Source organism: Choloepus didactylus, chromosome 1 (assembly GCF_015220235.1).
Source record: "Choloepus didactylus isolate mChoDid1 chromosome 1, mChoDid1.pri, whole genome shotgun sequence".
In the NCBI taxonomy this organism is placed as follows: Eukaryota; Metazoa; Chordata; class Mammalia; order Pilosa; family Megalonychidae; genus Choloepus; species Choloepus didactylus.
The window spans coordinates 126,051,133-126,076,195 of NC_051307.1; the positions used below are offsets into that span (position 1 = coordinate 126,051,133).

General features: G+C 35.9%; 1 pseudogene; it reads right to left on the minus strand.

The window, feature by feature from the left end:
* LOC119523042 overlaps positions 1–7,138 on the minus strand; it is a 43,105-nt pseudogene extending 35,967 nt beyond the window's left edge.
* Between the last annotated feature and the right edge of the window lie 17,925 nt (positions 7,139–25,063).

Genomic DNA, 25,063 nt, shown 5'->3' on the forward strand with positions numbered 1-25,063 from the left:
CAAAGCATTTATGAATGAAGGGAAGGAGTAAAAAGCATGTTTGAGTCTACTTGAAAGGGTTCAAGAGAATATCTTATAGGTGGTGAGTTTGGAAGAAGAAAACTATCTCGTGGACAAAGGATATTCCAGGAAGAAAGGCAAGTAAATCAACAGCCTTAGTCTAGAGACAGAATTTGAACTCAGAGGGGAAAGGAAGTAATGCCATTTCCCCTTTTTTGGTGGTAATTATCTGTTCTACTCATCTTTCCCTCCTCTTTTGTGTTCCTTCCTTCACCCATAGCTTCGTCCTGTTTCCTTTCTGGGTTGAGACTGAGCATATCAGCCTTTCATTCCCAGTCCCCCACACCCCATCATTACAAAAGTAGGTTTGCTTAAGAAGCTTATATATGTATTAAAAATTGGTAAATATACGATAAAGCATGTTCTATAAACAAGTCATTAGGTAAAGGGGTAACTACAAATATTTACGGGGATGATATTCCGGAATCTGAATGTGTATGAAATGTTCTGCTCCTGGACAAGGTTGGCTGAGTGTGTGTCTCGCATGGACCTGAGCAGTATGAAGCAGTAGATGGAGAAAGCCCTTGACTGCTTGTATTTCCACCTGAGAAGCTGAGTGAAAGAAAATGCTTAAAGTGTTTGTGTATCTCAGTTTAAAATAACAGCAACAAATTATAAGCACCAACTTATCTATTTAGAAGACAGATAAACAGTATCCTAGGAATTTACTTAGATCTTAGAAGGACTTTTACATCTTGTCATAGTCCTAAGCACATTTTTATAGCTAAGAGTCACTTACTGCAAATTCTCCCCAAAGGTAAGTGTGTTTACGTAGACTGCATGCCTTGGAAAAAGAAATCTAATAGTGCACACAAATACACACACAATTAAAAGGTACCAAATGAAGTTCAGCCTGTGTATAGGATTATCTTTCCTAGTGGAGCTGCAGTAGCAGGTTTGGAAGATATAAGAACCCCTAACCTCTCTATTGGGCTTCCCATGAAGCTGGGACTTAAATCCCAACCCCCTCCCCGTTTCCCCCAAGACCTTTTATATTTTTTCCCATTCATGGCAAATAAATTAAAAACTCTGGTTCTTTAATTATGTTTACTCCCTTCGAAATGCTACTCAACCAGTTCATTTAACAACAGTCCAATTCTCTGTATTCACATTTTAATGTTATTGATATAAAATGTGTTCTCTGCTTTTTTGTACTAATTGTCTGTAATAATTATTATTCATTGTTATTCTTACCCTTTGCACTTTCTTGTAACTGATGGCTATGTTTCTCTTTCTGGGATCCTTTCTGTATATTATTTTAAGCAATAATTTAAAAATAATATCTACTATAATTTTTATGGTAAGAAAAATCAGAAATCATGCTTCTTTATTTCTGGTCTCTTTTTCCTTTAAATAGATTTATTTTCTTTTAAGCTCCAAGAATCTTAAGAGAAAGCAATCTATATTTTATGATACTACTATTATGCCACTACAGCAATTTTGCTTACAAGAAACTTCACATCTCTTTTATATTGAGATTGCCTTCATGAAGTACAATATAGAAATGTCATTCATATTTCCTTTATTAATTGAGCTGGTATGAAGGAAAAAAATAGCCATTACATCAATTTTAAAAGACAGTATGATTGTGCCATTAGAACCAACAACTATCAAGGAGAAAATTTTTCCTCTAACTGCCATTAAATAAAAAACAAATAAAGACTTTGGTCTTAATTATGTGAAAAAGTCTAAAAATATATGTCTTTCATATATTTCCCACTTGAACAATTCTTTCATAGTTTGGATATCATTTCTTGAAATTGAAAAGAAGTATCTTGACATAAAAACAAATTAACACAGATTAGAAAAACAACATTAAGTTATTTGAATTTATTATTCTGGAAGCAGGAAAATGCTGCTCTTTAACTGGAGTTTGGCCAACAATTAGTTACAAAAAAATGAAGGAAACTACCATATCAGAATGTGAAGACTTTGGTTTAATTGGCATTTTTAGTTCATATGTCTTTGATTACTGAAATATGCTAGCCGTTTTCTACCAAAAGAAAAACAGTAAAATAAAGATAATGAATGTGGCTGAATATTTAGTGACCGTTGTGATTCTAAATTCCAGTGATACTTGCCCAATGAAAGTTTGGGTTAGCAGAATAACCTGGAAGTTTCCCTCTCTTGTTTTTAATCTGAAGTATGAGAAACGGTCTAATTTTGCTTATGTCATCTCTCCAAAGCAAGGCACAGGGAAAAAAAGATTTACGTAATTAAAAGATCTGATAAGAAAGATCCAGATGGCTGGGTTTCCACTATATTTTCTTGTGAAGTGTCTCAGGTCTACACACATTAGCTGCAAGATGAAATTAAGTTAAAAGGAAGTGAAAATTATCTCACCATCTTAGTTTACATTAGTTTCTATTTTTCAGGTTTAAACTAGAAGACTCTTTTATGCCATTATTCTAATAACCACTAGACATTTATTAATAAAACGAGGTAAGTAAAACTTGGTAACCCAAGTAAGTAGGCAACTAACATCCCCACCATCTCTCTCTCTCTCTCTCTCATACACACACACACACACACACACACACACACGCACACACACACACACACACACACAAGCTCAAGTTTTTTCAGAATGAATTGAAGAGGGGTCAAGAACTTCAGCCAAAAACAGGTCATCGGAGAAGATTCTAACCAGACAACTAGTCTTAGTGTCTTTACTGTGAAATCTCATATTACTTCTGGGCACTGTAACAGAGTGAAATGATAAAGGGGAGTTGTGATAAAACAAAACAAAACAAACAGAAAACTTTGGGTCATTTTCAAAACCTTCATTCTGTTATTTCTATGATAAACTCCATTTGCAATTTTTTCTGCAGTCTGCTTTATTTGGAAAAATCTCAGGAAAACAAGATCATTTCTGATCTTTTAGTTTAAAAAATAAAAGAAAAAATAGAGAATCTTCCATGTTACACACTAACCCAAACTCCTACACTATTCACACCTGCTTTAATGCACATCTCACGGAAGTAAAAGTTACAAGACCCATGAGTCCTAGAATTTGAAAACGGCTACTTCAGTGCCCTTGGACAAAGCACTTAACTGATCATGTTTCTTAACTTTAATATTCAGAAAATGATATGGACTCTGCCCTGAGTGATAAGATTATTTTTTTTGTTGAAACTACTGCTGTGTTGACAACTACTAATACTACTAATGTAATAATAATTTTACACTTAATATTTATTGAGCACTTGCCACATGATAGACACTGTACCAAGAGCTTTACATATATTAATTCATTTAATCATCACAATCATACAATGAGATGGGTACCATTATTATTATTTTGATTATATACATGAGGAAACAGGCACAGAGATATTGAGGAATTTGCCCAAGTCACACTAGTGAATGGCTAATTGTTCTTAAGCACTAGATTCAAATAAGGTACCGTGATACTTTAAACAACCATAAAGCTCTATCATTATTAGGGAGCAATTGCTATTACGGGAGATCATTAGTATTGATTTTTCTTATTTTGATTGCTCCACTTATCCATGTGTAAATGATTACACTAGTTAGGAGAACATGTGAATCAGAGCAGTTCTAATTTACTGAAAACAAAAGTTAAGCTTTCAGTAGTACGACTTATGAGAACACCATTCTAGATAACAGCCATCTGTTTTTAAACTCCTTTCCCTTCTCCCCTCCCAAAAAGAAAATAAAACCAGACAAAGGCAGTTTAGTTGGTGTATCAGTTTACTCATTTTTAATCTTTCTGCCTGCAGTGAATAAACAGCTAATATAAATTACAAATCTAAACCCTTATGACAGAGGAATTAATTTTATTAATGCTTCAATATAAAGCTGCCACGGAGAAGATGTCATGGCTAAAGCCGTGCAGCATTCGTCAGTGGCAATTTATAGTGTCCTTAAGATAAATGGCATTATCTGAATTGGCCATCTATTCTTGGCTTAGAGTGTAGAATGACTAAAAGAAGGCATCAGGTGAGCTAAGACTGCTGCATGGACGACAACAATAATATATAATTCATCAATTCATGAGCACCTTTCGTCAGAAGATTGCAGTGTCCTTTACAATCACAAATTTATAAGCCTCATAAATTGCCTGCTGCAATGGTTGCTGTCTGTTTAATTAAAATGTCAAGTTGGTGATTATGTAACTTTGTAAGGCGAGTGAAGGAGGAAGCGGCAGGTGGTCTAGTTTCTGAGGTGGGGCTGAGCTGCTGAGTTGAACAAGACCATGTTGGGTATACACGGCACAGAGGGCCTGGAGGCTGCTTTAAGACACCTCAGCATTGTCAAAATGGTATTAATAGGACTCAATTTCTAAACACTTCCATATCTATCCATTTCTTCATCATAAAAGCTTTATATTTAGGAAGGAGGGAAAGAAGGCTCAATCTTATTTCCCAATTAGCAATGGACACTTTTTCTAAATCCTAAAACTCCTCCATCCCCCCAAAATATTGAGCTATGTTCTCAAGTCCTGTGGGATCTTGTGAAAGTCAGGCACTTCTGAGATATGGGCTGGAAAAATATTGCTGGACTCCAGAGCACTAAAATTGGATGAAAAGAGATATCATTCCATCTTCTTTAATGTCTCCAACTGCTTTTTATCATTATTATTATTATTTTAAACCTGGAATCCCTGTCCTCCCTATGCCTACATTTTATTCATTTGTAAAATAGGAAATAATTGTGCTCTCTACTTGCTAGAGATGTTAATGAGATAATAGAAAATACTCTGAGTTGAGTGCTTATAAAATCAGGAGAAATTTGTTATTAGTGGTTGTTACTTTATGAAATGGCAAATTAGGTATTACCAGGTTTAAAAATTTAAACTTTACTACCATATTCTAACCGCTGTAAATTAAGTTCATGGAACTAAATCTGTAAATTGAATAAATAAAAAATCTATCAATAAGCACTTCTGAAAAACTATGTTTACAGATAATCCAAAGATGTTTCAGTACAGAGACCATAGGACTTAATGGATATATTTTTAATAATTTAGTTTATTGATCCTAAAATCATTTAATAAATTAGAATTTTGAGAAATGTGCAGCTGGAATTGTTTTTTTTCCCTCTGCTTTTATCTGAATGAGTCAGATTTTAATTTTATGTGAACCGACTTGTATTCTTATGAAGTTTGCATTTCCCTACAGCTCCAACACCATGCACATTTTTATCAATATGATTAGGCCCCCAAATTAAGGTACAACAAAAGTAAAAGAACAAACATCTATAAAACTTCTCTAGAGGTAAAGCTCGTAAACTTCAACAGCCATTAGTGGCTTCACTGACATTTATATAAGTGTAAACATATATTGAAATACCAGAAAAAATGAAGATAAAGGGACTGAGGTATCTCATCCATTCTGCAAGATTACTTTCAGCAATCTTTAAAATTCTATTGTAGCAATATCTATAGGTGCTGCCATGAAGGTTTGCAAAACTTGAAGAAAGTTTACTATTCTCTATGCTGTCACAACTTTTAAAAGTCAACCATATTCAACACCATAAGAGAGAAGAATATAGATAGTAAAGGATAATGTGTGATTGAGGTAGATCTTGTGGACATAGATAAAACTATAAAATCCCAAATGTAATTGTCTGTATTTTAGGAAAATGGTATGAATAAGACTCTCTTTTCATGACATGCAGAAATGAAATAGAAAAAAAAAAAAAAAACTGGCCTAAAAAAACCAACCTTCTTTCCTTCCTTCCTTCCCCCTTCAAAATTCAGAGATTAAGTCTTAAAAAGGGGGGCATCACTTTTTTACCCTGTCTCTAAAATAATTTTAAAGATTTACTAGTTGAAAATTAATAATGCTGATAGTAAAGATCATAGTATCTGTAGCTCCCAAATAAACCTATTCCTAGTATACTATATTAAAGGGTGTTAGCAAGTGTGCAAAAGGGAAGTTTATAATTCTACCCATAACTCCTGACCATTTAAGTCATGCTGTTGTTGTTTTTTTCACCTTGTAGTTTTATGTTTCACATGTTTGTTTCTCCAAATTATGGCACATTTAGTTTTTAACATTAAAATCAGCATAACTACTTTTGAGGTGAACACAGCTGGGTAACAAAGTAGAACTTTTATAACTCCTTTGGCCTCCAAACCCTTACCTAAGCATGATTCCTTTCAACTATAGACCAGAAATGAAAGATGAAAATAAGTTTACTATATTTGCATCAATCATCAATAGTTTAATGCAATAGATGTAGACCACAATGTACTTAAAACTGAAGGTGTAAATTTCATTATTTTAAAGATAACATCCCAGTTATACACCAATTGAAGACAAAATATTCAAGAAATCAGCAAACCTGCTAACTGTACATTGTTTAATTATCAGCATACTTTAAGAAACATTTTTAGAGACAGTTATGAAATTTAGGAGTACAAAGAAATGGGATCGGGGTTTGGCTTCTTATTTAATCTGATTTGTGACTTTAGTGAGCTATTAATTTTGTGGTAGTAATTTCACTTAAACATAACTTATCATTGACATTTCCTTTCAGCTGTCTTGTCAATTACTCCCCTGAAATTCTAAGGCTTTCTTAAAGACCCCTGCATATCTATATATATCAATACTAAAACAGTAAGTCCACCTCTCTCTGTTATAACAATGATCACAGAAGTTGAACTGCGTTTGTAAACAGTCTCATGGTTAGGGAGAGAGTGGCAGTGGGGTTTGCATCTCTATCAAAGCAATCGTAATCAGTAACGCTGGTTGCATGACTCTACCTTTTCAAATGAAACTTAATCCAGTAACGTTATCTACTTTTTTTTAAATTCTCTTAAGTAATGATTAAGTTACTTTTAACATTTTGTTTTCCTACCTTGCAGACATGTCTTGCCGGTTCATAAAGTTCCTCTGGCCTTCATAAAGCTTTTTTTTCTGAAGGCATTTTTCATCATTGTTTCCAGGAAAAGATATGAGAGCTGTCCACCAAGAATCTGCAGCGTCTTTTGAGGGTCTCCCGTGGATTCACTGTGACCAAGGAAACAAGCTGTTACCTAGCAACATGGCCCTTTAGAAGGTATTGTTACCAATTCAGAGTTCATCAAAGGAATTCCTGTGCTCCTGGGGCAGCTGTAACATTATTTCCCGGAGTTGTCTAAACTGTGCCATAACTGAACCTTGGCGACAGAAACATAAATGATAGCAGAGGAAACAAATGTCCAGAGCGTCCCTGGAAAGCTTGCAGTCTTCAGTTACATTATTGCTTAAATTGTTTGCATTTGGCTTTGGTTTTGCTGAAGTGGTGCAATATGTCCCTCAGCATTAGGTTTCTTGCTTCACTTCTGTAGTTTCCAAAACACCTTTGAGTTGAAGACAGGGGATTCATAAGAAAAAAAATAATAGATTTTTACTTCAATGCAAATTTTTCAAAACTTTTCACAAAAAAATTAAGAGAATATCAAATTGTATTGTCAACTCATTTATTGACCCAACAAATCTTCTAGACATTTCTGCTTTGTGCATAGCTACCACTGTGAATTTTTAACTACATGATATGATAAGATGTAAAGTTCTCTAACCTGTGATTTATCTTCTTTTCCCCAAATAGAAAATTGTTAGCTATGTTTTTGAAGACTGAGAAATTATCATTTGCCAAAAGAATGGAATAAATTCTTCCATTGTCTTTATTACTTCAGAGAAAAAGACATTTAGAAAATCACTTGATTCAAAATCTAGTTTCAAACAATATATTTGGTGTATCTAGGAAGGAATATCATATTTTTCCTTTTCTTTTCTTTCCTCTGTCCCATACAGTGGTAATTCATCCTATACTGAAAAAGTTTCAATAGCCATATATATTTAATATCAAAAGATTGAAAACATATCCCCCTCCACATTAAGTTTCTGTCAGAACTTCTATGACAAATTTTGATTTTCCTCAAATTTGCGTACAATAAGCTTTAGGCTGAAACTTACCATACAAACCTTCTATGCTAAAAAATATTATTTGAATTATCTGATAAAGATCTGCAAATTGATCTGATTTTATTGCAGTTAGCATAAAATTTTTAAAGCTACCAACTACCTAAAATAGTATAACTCAATTTTCTGGATATTTTGCTGTGTTGAGGGTAGAGATACAAAATGCCAGACATTTCCTTTACTCTTATCTTTCTTTTCTAAGCATCCTGGGAATTTCCCCAAGTCCCAAAATACTAGATTTGTATCATCCAGAAATGAATGAGATAAAATAAACAAATCCCAACTGGTCTTAGCTCATCTTTCTAGCTTCATAGCCCATAACTCTGGCTCCAAATTCTTACCAGCTTCAGGTATATGCTATGCAACACCCCAGTTGTTCTCAACTCTGCCTTTGCCTCAGAATGCTTACAAAAAACTCCAATGGCCAGGCCCTTACCAACCAAGAAAATAATAGTATCTGGAGATGGCTGGGACACAGTCATCATAATGTTTTGAAAGATTCCTCTCACATACCCTCAACTTCTCACTTTCCTCTACCTACATCTGTGCAGCAGAACATAGTTCAAGAAAAATATATCACCATGCTACTGGTCTCCTTTTAAAATGTATAACCCCTCATGTTCCATACCAATGCAAGGTGTTGGTGGCGTCATGATATATGGGAATACTGTACTTTATGCATGATTATTCCGTAAACCCACAACTTCTCTGATAAACATTAAATTAATTAATTAAAAAATGTATGATCTCTCATCTCAAGGGGTTGCCTGGCAGTCACACTAGATTCCCAGATCCATTCTCTCCCTTGGTCTCCCAGATGATATTTACATAACTTCTCTTCTCTCTTCTAACTTCCATGTTCCCTGGCCCAAACCTACTCTCACCTGAGTAATCAGAAAAAGATTTCCACAGGGTGCCACCAATCATTTTTCCACCTATCTGCATCTACCTGCCCATTTACTCTCCCTTCCTTCTTTAACAAGTATGTCTTATTGCCTGCTCCTATTTTCCCTTGTGGACGAGATCCTATCATTTGATCCCTACTCAAGGCCATTGATTTGGAAATTCTCTTCCCTCTCCTGCAGTCATCAATTTCTCCTCTCTACTGGATAATTCCCACAAGGATACAAACATGTTATAATTTTCCCATATTAAAACAAAACAAGACAAAATCTCTCTTCTGCCCATTTCTCCCTTCAGCTTCCATACCATTGCTTTACTTCCATTTACAGCATGTGGGAAAAGCCTCAAAAGAGATGTCTATGATTGATGCTTCCAGTTCCTCTCTTTCTAGACTCTCTTGAACTATTTCAAATAATGTTTTCACTCCACCACTCTACTGAAACTGCACTTGGCATGGTCACTAATGATCTTCAATTGCTATCCCATGGTCAAATTTTAGTCCTCATATCCTTGATCTTTTAGCTGCATTTTAAACATCAAATCACTCTCTCCTTGAAGCATTCTCTTCATTTGACTTCTAGGACTCCATGGTCTATGAGTTTTCTTTTTTGCTTTATAGTTTCTTTTGCTATTCTCTACTCACCCTCCACCCCCCAATCTTTTAACACTAGTGTTCCCAGAGCTGAGTCTTTAAACTTCTTTTTTCTCTTAATTCACTCTATTAATGATCTTCTCCAGTCTCATGACTTTAAAACCATCTATATGCTAATGACTTCAAGATTTATAACTCTAGTCTAGCCCCCTATGCCATGAATACCAGATATATATTCACTTGCCTACTTGAAATTCTTTCTGGATGTCTTTTAAGCATCTAGGTCTTAATATATCAACAATAAATTTCTACATCTCTGGTTCAAATCACCTCCTTTCAGATCTTCCAACTGCTCAGTTCAAAAGTATCGACTCATCCTCAACTACTGTTTTTTTTCAAATGTCATATCCAATTCTTCATGAAATTGAGTGAATGAAGTCTTCAAAACATATTCAGAATCTGACCACCTCTCACCACCTCCATGGCTGCAAGCCTAATAAGAGACCCTGACATTTCTTAATACTATCCTTATGACAGTCTCTTTCCTGGTCTCCAGCTTCAGACCATACTTCTGTGTAATCTGTCTTCAAACACAGCACCCAGAGTGATCCTGTTAAAATATATGATCCTGCCAGATCATGTCACTCTTCTAACAAACCCTCCAATGGCTACCCATCTCACAAGGTAAAAATCAGAGTCTTACAAGGGCGACAAAGCACTGACGTGTCTCAAATGTCGTATCCAATTCTTCATGAAATTGCGTGAATGCAGCCTTCAAAACATAAAATTAAATTATTTAATTTAATTTAATAATTTAAATTATTTAATTAAAAAATGTATAATCCCTCATCTCAAGGGGTCACACTAGATTCCCAGATCTATTCTCTCCCTTGGTCTCCCAGATGACATTTACGTAACTTCCCTTCTCTCTTCTAACTTCCATGATCCCTGGCCCAAACCTACTCTCACCTGAATAATCAGAAAAAGACATATATATATATATATATATATATATATATATATATATATATATATAAAATGTATATATAATAATTTATATATAAATGTATATATAATAATTTCTTAAAAGTGAAAGATACTTTTGAAATGTCCCCAAAACAAGCAAGGTTTAAACTGTTTAAAGCTCTTTGATAACTTCCAAATCGACAATTATCAGTAAACGACAGCTAAGCCACTGATATATGCTTTTAGACATTTAACATTAAAAAAAAATCCATTTTTTTCTCTGAAGCATCAGGATCAGTTGAAATAAGCCGTATCCGAAAGTTAGAAAGTGACTTATTTTAAAAACTACCATTTGTAAGTATTTTTCTGTGGGTTGGAGGATTTTCTCAATATTGTGAAATCAAAACACAGTATAGAGCTCGTTATTAGCTTAAGACAATGACACCAGCCTAGGTACTAGCCTCCTAATATTTCCTTCAAAAATGATACAAAACAATAAGAAGTGAAAGATACATCCACACATAAACAATGTATGTAGCATATCTTGAGAAAAAAGAATAGTGAAAATTCAAAATATCTGTGAGTAAAAATCCGTGTGTGTCTCTCATGAGCCAGCCCTAGCCTCATGCTACGTAAGACCTTAGGGCAAGTGAAGGCAGACAAGGAAAAACTGGTGAGTACAGAAGAGGGAAGGAGCCTAAAGTTGATCTACAGCTATTGCTGGAAGTCCATTCTAATTTAAATCACTTGAAATAAAAAGTACTATAAAAAGTGTCAGGCAGAGCAGAGAAAGGACTACAGGGGAGACATTTCACAGTATGCGAGATAAAAAATCATCAGCATGATCTTGGAAACATAGAGCTTCTGGGAGAGAAAAAAAGGGAAAAAAAGAAGTCTGAAGTGCTCTTTGGCAATTTGGAGATCAAGGGGAAAAGAAGAAAAAAAGGGACAGTTAAGGTCTTGCAAGCCCAAAGAGGATCACTAAATGAAGGACTCCAACCCCTCTTATGGCAGGCAAAATAACGACCTTCCTAATCCCTGGAACCTATGAATATGTTACCTCATAAGGCAAAGGGGAATTAAGGGAGCAGATGGAATGAAGGCTGCTAATCAACTGACTTTAGAATGAGGAGATTATTCTGGATTATCCAGGTGAGCCAAATATAATTGCAAGGATGCTTAACTGTGGAAGAGGGAGGAAGAAGAGTCAGTTTCAGTGGGATGCAATGTGAGAAAGATTCTGCCTTCCACTGTTGGCTTTGAAGATTGAAGCGGAGTATCAGACAAGGAATTCAGGAAACTTCTAGGAGCTTGATGAAGCAAGAAAATGGATTCTCCTCTAAAGTCTCCAGAATGCAAACCTTCCAACAGCTTGTTGTTCAGTGAGACCTATTTTGGACTTCTAATCTCCAGAAATACGAGATAATAAATATTTGTGGCTTTAAGCCACTAAGTTCATGGTAATTTGTTACAGCATCAATAGGAAACTAATATACCTCTCTACATAGTACACCATTAACACAAACAAACCAAACCTTCTAAAGTGCCTGGACTTTATTATACTCACAAAAGAAGGAATCATTAAATGAAGAATCTGTACAAACACCCAATACCACAAAAATGAACAAGAGTAAAGTCAAAACATCCATACAGAGCTATTGCACAAAATTGGGAAATTTAATTTCACATATATCTACTGAGAAAAATTCCTGCTCCCAGAAAAACAACCATGAAAGAGAAAATAACTGTCATTCAACACTCTAAACAGAATTGAATATACTCAAAATAACATGTGAGGATATGTAAAAATATCTTGATCACAAGTTCAAAAATTAAAACCAGAAATGGACATAAAATAGGGTGAAATGAAATGTAAAAAGAATTGATTGGAACTCAGTAAACAAATGGTAGAAAAAAACAAAATTGTCTCATTAATGAAGACTAAATTACAGGGTGCCTGTGCTTGTTTGAAGCTGTTAACGTATCCCAGAAAAGGCCATGTCCTTTTAAACCATCCTTGTGTGTTCAGACCAGTTGGGGGTGGGACCTTTTGATTAGGTTGTTTCAATTGAGATGTGACCCATCCAATTCAAGGTGGGTCTTAATCCTTTATGGAGTTCTTTATGAGAAGATAAAGGACAGAAAAAAAGCCAGAGAGCTCAGAGAGAGAGACACCCAGAGAGTTTGGAGAGAAAGGCCATAGACGTGCTAAGAGAGTACCCACATATGCTTAGAGAGGAGGCCACTGAAGCCAGAAGCTGAAAGCAACGAGACCTGGGAGTGAAGGAGCAGCAGACGCCGGCCATGTGCCTTGCTATCTGACAGAGGAACCCCGGATACCCGCAGCCTGTCTTCAGAGTCCAGATATCCTGTTGATGCCTTAATTGAGACATTTTCATGCCCTTAGAACTGTAAAATTATAAGCTAATAAATCCCTTTGTAAAAGCCAACATATTTCTGGTATATTGCATTTCAACAGGTTCAGCAAACCGAAACAGTGCCCAAGGGAGAAGAGACTCAAATGAAAAATCTAATTAGTGGCACTGAAGAAAGGCAGTAAAATGACCAAGGGAATGAAAATGACATGAAGATAGATGTAAAAATGGTCAAAGAGAAAATAATGGAAATCAGACATACAAAGAAGGAATAATAGCATGTTATAAAAGTCCCTGAAGTGAAAAAATAAAGCAATGAAACAGAGCATATGTTTAATATTTAAAACTATAACTTTCTCCCATCCTCCCCCCACAAAAAATTTCCAGAAATAGAAAAAGTTCTGAATCTACAAATGAAAGGGTTCAATAACACTTGGAAAAATTAACCCAGAATGAGCAACTCCAAGATTAATCTTGATAAAACAGTTGTATTTTAGAGGTAAAATAGCACTCTCCAGGCCTATATGCAGAAAGATAAAATAACGTGTAAAGGTAAAAGAATTAGAATGGCATGAGGCTTTTAAAAAACAACATACAAATCTAGGTGACAATGGTGTGGCCTTGAAAAAAAATTCAATAGAAGAAATTGTGAACCAAAGATTTTGTAACTGGCCAAGCTGTCTTCAAATATCAAGGATATAAAGAAAATAGTTTTCAGCATGCAAGAACTTAGGAAATTCTGAATGCTCTAGTCCTGCTTGAAGAATGTATTAAAGCATGCACTTCATCCAACCAAGTGATGGCTGGGAAAACTTCAGCAAAAAGTTTAATGGTGAGCATTTTTAAATATATAAATGTATCCATAAGACTAAAGCAAAGGTGAAGACAAGGGTCTAGGACTAATAATGTACAAATACATGTTGTGACAAAGTAGAAATAATGCAACTAAAAATAGAATGAGAAGGATAAGAGGAAAATAAAATTAGCTCATTTTATATAAATCATGCAATAGGTGGACATGAAAAGATACAAAAACAAACCCCTGATAAACCAGTAAACCAGATCGTAAAAGGTGACGTAAGAAAACAATGGAGTAAGGGCATGTCTTCCTAAATACCAAACAAACAAACAAAAAAATAAGTAAAAGAACAAAGGATAATATCATGTAGAGAGAAAGAAAAGACAAATCTAACAAAATACATGTAATTATCATATATTGTGACAGAGCTGAGAGCAAACATTCTAGTCATATCAATAAAAGTGAATGGGCTTAATTCACCTATCATATTGGCTCACAAAATAAGACCCCCTTCATATCCCTTGTGCTAAACACAGTAAATGAAACATCATAGGCATGAAATAAATATTGGTTAAATAAGCAGATGAAAGTGCACGGGTCCTGCCATCCTGCTGATATGGAAGATGGAGATATTTCACAACTGAGAAGTGGACATTACATTGGAAAGTACTTCACAGTACAGCTGTTGCAAAATGTTTGTGGGTTTACGTATGCATTGCTCATGGAAAATATTTCAAAAGGCTTTCTTCAAAAGTAGAAATTCATTTTCGTTCCAAACAAACTGCCCTGGAAGCTTCAGAAAAAGAGGTGCATGTTTTCCTATAATAGTATGAGCAACAACAGATCGGGAAATAGAATATATATGTGGATACTGCCTCACTTTGCATTCCTTGGGGAGAAAATAGTCATGGAAAAGACTTTTTTATTCTTCCTGTAAGATTAAATTGGAGACAAATTGAAGTTTTGCCCTTTCTTTTCCCTGTGGTGTGAACAATTATAGACTCAGTCTAATGGACATTCCATAGTTGGCCCAAGGCCTGGAACATAACAAGCACTCAACAGTGGAGTGAAACCAGTGAATTGGAAGTGCTTGGACAGATTGACTTTACTAATTAGGGGAAAACAAGATCTTACCTCCAAGGACAAATCAAGGACTTTAAAAATAGGCTAAGAGAGCTCTAAACTTAAACTGGGAGAAATTATTAGGCAATGACAATTGACAGAAAGTATGCGATGGATCAGGTTCATTCATTTTATTTTTAAATGTCCTTGCTTCATATGGAGTATTCTATCATAATTATAATTAAATATATATAGTGTGTATATATTTATGCACATAATATGCAGTGATGTATTTTTTAATCTAAAATTTATTAAGAGTAATTCCTATTACAAAGTCAGATTGTAAAGGAGAACTTTACAATGTCACTTTAAAAACTCTATTATATCATCTTTATTTTCCTTGTTTGCCCTTGTCTTTGCTGATAGTAACCTTGGATGAGTTTTTGGTTTTGGAAGTTATCCTCTGGAGTTCATTCTAGAAAAGGGAACAAGCTGCTAGTGTGTGTGTAAAGGTGTAGAGACATTCCATTTATTCAGCAGATTTATCATCCCTGAAACCCACAGAGGGCCATAGGGCATGTCATACTGATATAACTCATGTATCATCATATGATAACATCATTACACAAGGGATTTATGTGAGAAATGAAGATAGGTTTTCTTGCTTCCAGATAAATAGTGAGATGAATTAATAACAGCTCTACTCTGGAAACCAGAAAAAATATGAATATAGGATTGTTTTGATAAAATGTGCAAAAGGATAAACCAAATGATATTTGATGTTATAGCATTCCTGATTCTTGGAATATTATAATTTTTCTCATATGTATCATCTTGTTTAGCCTATCACAAGCTAACCAATATGTCCTATAGTCATTACTCTCTACAGTGGAAATAGCAGCTAGACAAATACCAATGAAATTCACTTTTTAAAAATTTCTTTTGCATAAATATGATGTAATATGTGCCAAGAATACCACTGTGCTTCACCAAAGGCTGTTAAAATTACTGATGTTCCCAGCCATAATGAGTTGCTTCTTTAGGAGAAGGGAGATTAATAAAACTTCAAGTCTTTAATGAAGTCACTGTATACTCTATACTTCTTTATTGCACTCTAGTTTTTAATCTCCAAATTTTGGTCAGTATAATGATGTTGGCATCATATTAACCTTAGAAATCCATATTATTCTTAAACACTTCTAATGTACTGGTCACTTTCTTCTTTGAAGTCAATTAACCTGTCATTAACAGTAAAATCACTGTTAAGTTCTTATTGACAATCACTACAATGAAACCCATTTCTGATTTACTGTGTTGGAGTCTCTTAGACAACTAAGTGGCTTTATGCTTTAACAATAGGCATGTAGTTTGGAGGAAATAAATCTAAAAGTACCAAGTAATTTTACTTAATCTGAAATCATACTAATTACCTGATATATGATGCAGCCTGGAAGTCCTGAGAGAAGTGAATTAAAAGGATTATTATGATAAAAACTAAACAAAAATTCAAAATTACATTTTAAACCATTTAAATATTTTTCTTCAGTGAATTACAGGCTTCATCATTCATTCAGTTTACCAATGGCAAAATTTGACAGCATTAATTTGGTGAATAAGATCAAAATGTTGAATGGTCATTGCTTATGAAGTCATAAGATAAATCTGTTTTTATAAAGCTTTGATATAAACTTAAAACTATTTTTCAGATAGAGTAATAAAACTTTTATCATAATTCATCAAAGGGCAATTTAGCTTCTGCTGTGTAAGCTAGGCATGGTGCTAGGTGATAAAAATTCGATAGTGAAGAAGTCAGATTTCTTCAAGGAAGAAGTTTTCATTGAGTAGGGGAAAGAAATAATAGGAAATTATTCATTAGCATGAAAAGTGCTGCAATGCAAGTAACCTTAGAACAGTGTGGGATCACTTTGAAGGAACACAATCCATTGTGGTGGAGGAGGGTTGGAGAAGCTTTTTGGGAAAAACTGCCATCTAGATTGATGCCTGAATGGTGAGGAGGAGGCAGGTAGGCAAAAAAAGAGCGAAGAGTGTTTCAGGAGAAGAGACAGCACTTGTAGAATCCTGGATCTGAGAGAGAGCACTGAGGGTCTGGGGATCTTTGGTAGTTTAGTTTGGCTAGGATTTAGATTGAAAGAAAGAATAAGAAGAGAGAGATGAAGCTGAATACAGAATAGAAATCAGATCATGAAAAGCTCTATGTATAGGGTGACCATGTAAGTTACCATCTAAACCAGAACTCTTAAAGGGAGCCCTATCAAACAGGAGAACTTCAAGCATAAACTGGGACCATCACAGTCAAATAGGGACACATGGTCACTCTATTTTATGGAGTTTAACTTGGTCTTGATAGGAATGGGGGACCGTTGAGGGCATGATGTGAACAGCTTTGGGCTTGATGACTTCACTGTAGAGAATCAAATGGAGGGAGCAAAACTGGAGGCAGCAGGACCACTTAGGAGAGCCTTGCAAAAGTCCAGTAATTGTTCCAAGTGGATAGACTGTGATGGAAGAATTTGAGTAACTCTAGAAGTTATCAGTGACAGGACTGATTGCACATGGGGTCATGGGGGAGGAAAAATCAAAGATATCTCAGATTTCTGGCATTGACAAACAGAAGCATGGTAGTGTCATGCACTGGGATAAGTAACCACCAGGAGAACAAACATGGTGGGGGGAAAATAAATTTACCTTTAGAATATATTGGGTTTGGAAAGCTTCAAGGACATCCAGATGGAACTATTTGGTAAGCAGGTAATAACATGTATTTGAAGCTCAGGAGAGAGAGAGGCAGAGTAGACATACAGCTTTGAGAGTTTTCAACAGATTCTCAATAATTGAAGGTATAGGACTGGATCAGATTTCTCAAAGAAAATGTGAAGAGTAAAAAAAGAAGAGAGATCATTGCAAATTCTGAGGCATGCTAACCTTTAAATGACAGGCAAAAGGAAAAGAGGAGAGCATATAAGATGGAGAAGGACAAGAGAGATAGAAACAAAGTAAGAGAGTGTGTGAGGTGCCTCAGACACTGAAGGAAGAGTGTTATAAGAAGGCATCAAAATCTGCAGATGGCATTAATGTAAGGTAATCACTTCTAGTGATCTTGGTAAGAGCACATGTAATGACATTAGGACAGAAGCCAGAATGCAGGAGGTTGAGGAATAAATGGTAAGTTAAGGAAGTAAAGATTGAGAAAACAACTCTCTCAAGAGGCTTAGCTATAAAGAGGAAGTGATGCAGAACTTATTGCTGACTTGTGCCTGTTCCATGATGCTAAGGAGCCAGTACAGAGAGACAGGGCATTGGCAGGAGGGGGGAAAGGGTAATAGGTGGAGATGGAAGGAGAAAGATAAAAGTTGTAGGATTTCACCTTAGTGACCCCCAAGGAACAATTTTATTGTAACAAGAAAAGAGAAAACGAAACATACAAATACATGCAAATTTGTAGACAAGACCAAAAGTTGCGCGCGAACCTACCTACTCAAGGCTTCTATTTCCCCTGAGAAGTAGAAGGTGAGTTTCTCAGCTGAAAGAGATAAGAGGGAACACTTACTAGGCATCAAAGAGGGTCCATTGTTGAATACCAATAATCTGAAATAGCCCTGTGGGCAAAGTAGAATGGGCAAAGTTTGGGGCATTTGCAGTGGTCCAGGCTAGGGAGTTTGATGGGCAGGTATTCAGGAAGACAATAGGGAAACTTTTAAGAAATCAACAAGACAACTGTCAGGGAAGGAATCACAAAATAATGAACAACAAAGTTCATAAGAGTCCATGTTAAGGAGAATTCTGTAAAAAGCCTCAAACAAATCAAATCAATTATAAACTATTTTTACAATGAAATATTTCCATTTTGGCCATTTGATATTCAGAATTACTTTTAAGTTACATCTCCTAGAACATCATTTTCACAAATCAATTTGAAATACTTTTTCTAGAACACTTTATTTCAACAATGAAAAGAGCAGTCACTCTTCCCTGTATTTCAAAAGATGGTCTGCACATTAGAATCAGCTGTGGGAACTTTAAAAATAAAACAAAGCTTGACTTCTCCCTGGAATATTTAAATCAGATTATCTGAAGGCAGAGGAGCCCAAACATCAGAGTTTGGTGATTCCAATGTGCAGCTGTATATGGTTGAGAATAATTGAACTTAACAACAGAGTTCAATTCTTTTCAATTTCTTATTCCTAAAAATTTTAAAGCTTTGTTGCATTTTTTTCTTTAGTGGAGACCATCTGTATATCACAACTGGGTTGTAAGGATCTTTATATGGATAGGTGTGGCAAGGACAAGTGATACCAGAGATACAAGAAAGAAAAGTTTATTATACTCAAAGGTCCTAGAACAGAGAGGAGCAGCATGCCTCACAGGGTACATGGGGAAACATGTCAGGGTATAAAACTCTTCAAGATCTGATTTCTACACTGTCTTCAGCTTCATCTCTCACTTCTTATTCTTTCTTTCATTCTAAACACGTAGGTGTAGAGCAAAGGGTACAGTAGACCTAGGGGCTGTGCCTGTTTAGTGTTACATGGGTGCAGCTGTAGCATTTCTTGGGCAAGAGTGAGAATTGAGGAGCTTGTGTTTAACTTTCTGGAGGATGCAAACCCAGGTAGGGCTGGGGCAGGAGATGAAGAAATTGTTTATGTTGTGTAAGCAAGTGTCAGAGTGGTCACTTAGGAAACTAACAACAGGTTCTAATATGCTGAGGTGTTATGATAATGTAAAAGTCCCTAGATTACTAATGACAGGGTTGGAGATGTTGAGGCACCATGACAGTATAGAGAGCTCCTATTTTATTTTAATTCACTACAACAACAAACTTAACAGTAAAATGAAGTGAATTATTTCTTTCAGTTATGTAATTTAAATCTTAACGTTAGTTTAAATAGTATACTTCTATAGCAAGTTTTACACTTAGGTATTATTTTCTAATTTAAAAAATGAGATCCTCAGACTTTCCAGCAAAGTCCACACAGACACACAAACACATGCATGTGTACATATACAAATATACACACATGCACATATTTTTTATTCAGGCTTATTTAGGTATAATTTACAGAAAGTAACTTCAAATTTTGAAAATCACATACAGTCATGGAACCACTATCACAATCAAGAGGAAAACAGTCCTATTATCCCCAAAAGATTTCTTGTGTTCAACTGTGATCAATTCCTTCCACCCACCTCCATTTCCTTGCAACCACTGATCTGTTTTCTGTCCATATAGTTTTCCATTTTCTACAGTGTTATGTAAGTGTAATCCTACAGTATGTTTGTACCCTTTTGAATCTAGCTGCTTTCTCTTAGCAGAATGCATTTTGAGGTTTGTTTTGGTTTCCTAGGCTGCTCAAGCAAATACCATGAAATGGGTACCATGAAATGGGTTGAGTTGAGCAATGGGAATTTATTCGCACATTGTTTTGAGGTTAGGAAGAAGTCCTAATAATCAAAGTGACACTTTCTTCCCAAAGGCTGTGGTGTGCTAGGGCTGGCTGCTGGCGATCCTTGGTTCTTAGCTTACCATGTGGCAAGGCTCATAGCAGCGTCTTCTGTTCTCTCCCTTCTCTTCTGGGTTCCATTGATGTTTAGCTTATAGTTGCTCCCATTGTGACTTTCTCTCTCTTTCTGTCTGAATTTCATAAGGATGCCAGTAACAGGATTAAGACCCACCCTGATTGAGGTGGGCCATACTTTAACTGAAGTAACTTCATCAAAAGGTCCTGCTTACAATGGGTTCATACCCACAGGAATGGATTAGGTTTAAGAACATGTTTTTCTAGGGTACAATCAGCTTCAAGTCACCAAAAGGTTCATTCATATTGTTGCATGCATCAGTAGTTGTTACTTTTCATTGCTGAGCAATATTCCATAAACTTATGGCTACTAAAGTCATTACATGTGGGATTATTCACAGGTGATAATTGGACTTAAGTTTAATTTAATTAATTGCCATGATTTTTAACAATTGTCTCAATAATCGTTGCCTTCCCAAAGGTGGAAATTATGAGTAAGATTATGCATGTATACAAAAGAACAGACTGCATTAAGTTGGAAATTACAGGGAGATATTTTTTCAGACCAATAATTTGCACTGAGGAGAGAGATAGAGGAGGATGACCAGATACTAGTTGGGGAGAAAAGCAACAGGGTATGGATGGGACTCTAAGGGACAAATTCAAAGGAGCTTGGAGAATCCACTCCATGAGGTCTCTAGTGGAAGCCTGGAGGTGCTATGGGAAATAAGGATCAGGCAAGTGTTAAAGGGATAATTTTCAAAAAACATAAAATCATGTTTCTCATATAGACATAAAAACGAACATGTGTTTAAAAAACATTTAACTTGTTAATGAAGAAACTGGTAAAATGTAGCAATCAGTTCAAGGAGAAATCCAAAGAGCAGACCTATTTATAAATCAGGAATTTTTAAATGAATGTACAAATGTAGGCAAAACTACCTTCTTCCAGAGTAAGGAGGGAAGTCAGTTAAACTTGTGTGGAATGTAATTGGCACATCTATAAATGAGAATTATTTACAGTTTACACAGTTGTAAAATACCTCCCACTGAATTAGAATCAGATAAGACAGAAGGGTATGCTCTAGACAAGGGGCCTGGCAAATGACTACTGGGCAAATCTAATCCACAGCCACTCTCTGTGGGACCTGGCTTTTACATTTTTAAGGTTTGTAAAAAACAAAGAAAACAAACAAACAATAGCAACAACAAAAGAATATGCAACACAGATGTATGTGGCCTGGATAGCATAAAATATTTACTATCTGGCCCTTACAAAAAAAAACATTTCTGAACCTGTTTGTTAACCCTTCCTCTAGTCCTGGGGTCAGCAAGATATGGTCAGTGGGCCAAATTCAGACAGCTGCCTTTTTTGTAAGTAAAGTTTTACCAAGACATGGCAACATGAGTTTATTTATGTATTATCTGTGGCTGTTTTTTTGTGCTACAGTGGCAGATTACAACAGAGTAAAGCCAAAAATAATGACTATCTGGCCCTCTACCGAAGTTTGCCTGCTTTTCTCTCAACACATAGTTCTCCACTGAAACACAAATTTATTCCTCCTTTATAGACTTTTATATTTTTATATTTTTATTTTATATTTTCCTGTTTATTCCCTATTTTTAGCTCTATTTTTTTGCTTGATTTACCTCATTTTTTCCTTCCTGTCATTCATGATGCTTTCATATGTTTTCCCCCTCTTCAGCTCACTCTTTCTCTTTTATATAGCCATATGTAGAACTAAAATATATGTGCCAGTTTGAATATATTGTGTCCCCCAAATGCCATTATCTTTGATGTAATCTTGTGTGGGCAGACGTTATCAGTGTTGATTAGATTGTAATTCTTTGAGTGTTTCTGTGGAGATGTGCCCCACCCAACTGTGGGTGATGACTTTAATTACATAATTTCCATGGAATGTTGGCCCACCCATTGGGTGGGCCTTGATCAGTGGAGCCATATAAATGAGCTGATGGGCAGAGGGAACTCAGTGCAGCTGCGAGTGACATTTTGAAGAGGAACTACAGCCAAGAGGGACACTCTGAAGAAAGCACAAGAGCTGCAGATGAGAGACAGTTTGAAGATGCCCGTTGATAGCAGACTCTTGCTCCAGAGAAGCTGAGAGAGGACAAATACCCCAAGTGCAACTAAGAGTGACATTTTTGAGGAACTGCAGCCTAGAGAGAAATGTCTTGGGAGAAAGCCATTTTGGAACCAGAACTTTGAGCAGACGCCAGCCACGTGCCTTCCCAGCTAACAGAGGTTTTCTGGATGCCATTGGCCATCCTCCAGTGAAGGTACCTGATTGCTGATGCGTTACCTTGGACACTTTATGGCCTTAAGACTGTAACTGTGTAACCAAATAAATCCCCTTTTATAAAAGCCAATCCAACTCTGGTGTTTTGCTTTCTAGCAGCATTAGCAAACTAGAACAATATACTTTTAAAATAATTTATTGAATGATAAAAAAATAAATAAAATAAAATAATTTATTGAATGAATTTCTAGGTTCTTTCTTCATAAATTTAAGGAAAAAATGTATCTTCTTTATTCTCATCACCCTGCAGACTCGAAGAATCTAAAGTTAATTGTAAGCTACTCTGTACCATGTTGTAAACTTTGACTAATATATATCTGTGGGTCAATGACCCTGAAAAGAAAAAGGGCTCCTTACCTGTGAAAAGAGATTGGAGGGGCCAGTTAGTCGCCATCCCTATGCAGGGCAAAACAAGGGACATTTGTTTAACTTTTAGTAAGTGAGAATTGAGAAAGTAGCTTAGTATAATCTTCACTTAATGTTTCTGTACTCCTACTTGTTTATAGGTAAAGCAGTATGGAGATGGGGATTGACTACTAAAGGTAATCAATTAAAAATATAAATTTAAAAATATAATATAACATATAGTATATTACATAATAAATATGAAGTATAATATTAGCATTTTTAAAACCACAATAAACCCAAACAATGAAGAGAGTTACCAGGAAATAGTTTCTGTCACTTGACTCTGCTGGTTTTCTTTTACCTCTTTAATTCCTTCTTAGTCTCCTATATTTTACCTTTTTACTCCATGTTGGGGATTAAATCATGTCCCCCACAAGACATGTTCAAGTCTTAACCCCTGATCCTATGGGTATGAACTCATTTGTAAATAGGATCTTCAAAAACCTTATTAAGATTCAGCCAAATTGAATCAGGGTGGACTTTAATCCTGTATGACTGTTGTCCTTATATGCAAATGGGATGTGGAGTTAGGAGAACAAGCCAAGCCACAGGATGTGACAGAAGGAGACAGTTGGCCAAGTGACAGAGGTGGAGACTGATTGCCAGCAAGCTACCCCCAGAATGCTGCAGAGTTCAGAAAAAGCATGGATTGCTGATATTTTGATTTTGGATTTCTAGTCTCTAAAACAGTGAGATGATAAATTCCTGTTGTTTAAGCCAACCAATATGTGGGATTTGTTATAGCAGCCCTGGCAAACTAGGAACCACCTGATGACTCTTGGTCTATATCCCTACTTGTGAAATCTAGCTAGAGTTACAGATATTATATGTGTATATAACTCATATCAAATTGCTATCCCTGAATCATTATTATCTTATCTAACTCAACACAGCATTTCTTAGTCTACCCAATACTTTTCTTTCTACATTCCTCCTTATCAAGCATAAACTTAAGAAACAGCCCATTCTCCTTTACCCCCATTTTCAATCTTAAAATGTTATCATTGCAGAGAAGTATACTGTTGTTTGCAACTTATATTGAAATGCATTAAAAAATAAGATATATAGATGAATAGATAGAGGGATGAATAGATGTATAGATAAATGATCTAATAAGGGTAATGTAATGGTATAAAAGAAATTATACTTGGTGCCTCATCATCCTATCCAGCTTAGTTGTAGGTTTCCTTTTGAGGGAGCACCTCTGTCAACCCTGCCCTGGGCATAACCACAACTAGCAGGGCCTATACCTCCAAACGGTTTGGATAATAAGAGCCACCCTTACCTTCTCCAAATTGCCCTTGCCACTTCTTCTCTGAATGGCTCGTTGCCCTTTCATGCAGGATAATTTACTAGCAAGGCCTGCATCTCCATATGGCTTGTATGATAAGAAGCTGCCCTTTAGCATATCCACATGCCCTTGCCCCTGCTGCTTTTCATGCCGTTAGAAGTTTGTAACTTCTAATCTCCAGTGTTCTGTTTTGCTAATGCTGCCACTATGCAAAATACCAGAAATGGATTGGCTTTTACAAAGAGGGTTTATTCGGTTACAAATTTACAGTCTGAAGGTCATGAAAATGTCCAAATTAAGGCATCAACACAAGTATACCTTCACCGAAGGAAGGCCAATGGTGTCTGGAAAACCTCTGTTAGCGGGAAAGGCACGTGGCTGGTGTCCGCTGATTCCAGGTTATGTTTCAGCTCCTCTCTCAGCTCCTGTGTATTCTCCAAAATGTTGCTCTTGGGGTTTGTCCTCTCTTAGCTTCTTTGCTTTCAATGGCCATCTCCAAAGTGTCTCTCTTAGCTGTAGCACCGAGCTCCTTCTGTCTGAGCTCTTATAAGGCTCTAGTGATTTTATTAAGACCCACACTGAATGGGTGGGGCCATACTTCCATGGAAATAATCTAATCAAAGTTATTACCCACAACTGGGTGGGTCACATCTTCATGGAAACAACCTAATCCAAAGATTCCAACCTAATCAACACTAATATGTCTGCCTCCACAAGATTTCATTAAAGAACATGGCATTTTTGAGGAACATAATACATTCAAACTGGCGCACCCAGTATCCACGCAAAGCCATACCCCTCCCCCTGGGTTACAATAAAGT